The sequence below is a fragment of the Meles meles genome, chromosome 14 (genome assembly GCF_922984935.1).
Source record: "Meles meles chromosome 14, mMelMel3.1 paternal haplotype, whole genome shotgun sequence".
Lineage (NCBI taxonomy): Eukaryota > Metazoa > Chordata > Mammalia > Carnivora > Mustelidae > Meles > Meles meles.
Window position 1 is genome coordinate 42,828,297 of NC_060079.1, and position 1,968 is coordinate 42,830,264.

At 34.3% G+C, this 1,968-nt stretch overlaps 1 pseudogene; it reads right to left on the reverse strand.

Annotated features, from left to right (window-relative positions):
* Positions 1-361: 361 nt before the first annotated feature.
* Positions 362-1,265, reverse strand: LOC123956060 (annotated as a pseudogene).
* Positions 1,266-1,968: the final 703 nt, after the last annotated feature.

Sequence of the window (1,968 nt, forward strand, 5' to 3'; positions counted from 1 at the left end):
ATTAGTATTTTGTGGTTATAAAGTTTCAGTGTTGTAAATGAAAAGGTTCTGGAAACCTGTTGCACAATAATGTGAATATACATTTTTTTTAACTTTATTAAAATACTGAGTTTATTTCACATGTATATTTTTATCTCTACACTTCCATTTGTCCGACCACCACTACTACTATTTCTTATCATGATATTCCATACATACTTAAAACCAAGCAAAGGGTGGAGTTCCATCTTTAAAAACTCAACAGGAATTTTGGAAAACACATTCTTGGTAATGGAACCTAGACAACATTTATCAGACATGGGAGGGAAAGTTCTCACTCTGCATTATAAAAGGTATAGTCAGATATCAACTGTATCAACTATTACAGAATGAAAGAAGACTGAAATTTTAACAAACTGTTTAAACTGTTTTCTTTAAGTGACTTCCTCCACTGCCAAAGATCTTCAGTAGCCTCTCAATTAGTCATCTGGAAGTGATTATTCATATAATTGATGAACTTGGCTTCCACTATGGGAAGAGAACCACTTTTTTCTATACTTGCTTACCTTTTTGCCTTAATGTCTTCTACAGAACTAGGCTCTATGGTGTTTTGGGAGATTTTCCTGTTTTTAAAAACATTCTTGACCTTTCAGTCTTAGTGTTGATGATTTTGAGTTTTTTTCCATTCTGGTTTGGTTTTTGTATTTTTACCTGGATTTTTCCCCTCTGGATTTTTTTTCTTTCTGGATATTGTATTTTTATCTGGATTATATTTTTATCTGGATTAACATGTATAGATTTCTTTACTGGAGGCTTTTCTTCAGCTTCCTTCTCATCATCATCTTCAGGAGCAGCAATTTTTACTTTTTTCTGTGGAAACTTGCTACCACTTCCAGGGACAGAACAATTTCCAGATCTACTAATGAGTTTTACATCCTTTGTCTTCTGACTCCACATCTTCTTCCAGAGCTACTAAGCTCCATGCTCTAATACGCGCAGGCCCTGAACCACATCTCAGCTATAACACCACACATGGTGTTATTTCAAAGCCCCCAAGGGAAACTATTGGCTGTACAGACATTTTTAGAGTTTTCAGTGTGACTTTAATTGGACTGACTTCATAATTCATTGCCTCTGCTTCAACAATGTGTAATTCATCCTTTGCACCAGCTCCTAATTTTCAACATTATCCACCTTAAAGTGGTAATTCTTTGTCAGCCTTTAGTTCACAACCAAAAAGATAGGTCTGGGGCCTCCAGGGAGCTCATGTCTATGTGCATCAAATCTTCCACACTTCAGTGGGAGAGAGGGTGGATGGAGATAAATGACTACTATTCCATAAACAGCCGTGCAGGATGGAATCACACCAGTGCCTAATGTGAATATACTTAACACTACTATACTGTACATTTAAAAAGGGATAAGGTGATAAATATTATATATTCTTTGCCATAATTTTTTTTAAATTGGCAAAGAGTGAATATGCATTTATCAAAATCATGTATGTAAATTGTGAGTACTCACATGAAAGAAAATGCTCAACATCACTAATCTTTAAGAAATACAAATAAAGCCACAATGAGATACCACTTTATATTCACTAGGATGACTATTATTTAAAAAAAAAAAGTAACAAGTTAGGTAAAGATGTAGAAAATTGGAACCGTCATGCACTGTTACTAGTGGGACTGTGAGATGATGCAAATTGTGGAAAATAGTATGATGGTCTTCAAAAAAATTAAAATGTAATTGGTCATTTGATCCATCAATTTCACTTTGGGGGCATACACCCCAAAATTGAAAACAGGAACTTATGCAGATATTTTTACAGCTGTAGTCATAACAGCACTATCACAAAGTCAAAAAGTGGAAAGGAAACAACCCAAGTGTCCATTGAATGATGAAAGAATAAACAAAATGTGGTATGTACTCTCAAAGGAGTATTATTCAGTCATAAAAATGAAGGAAATTCTAACACATGCTACAATA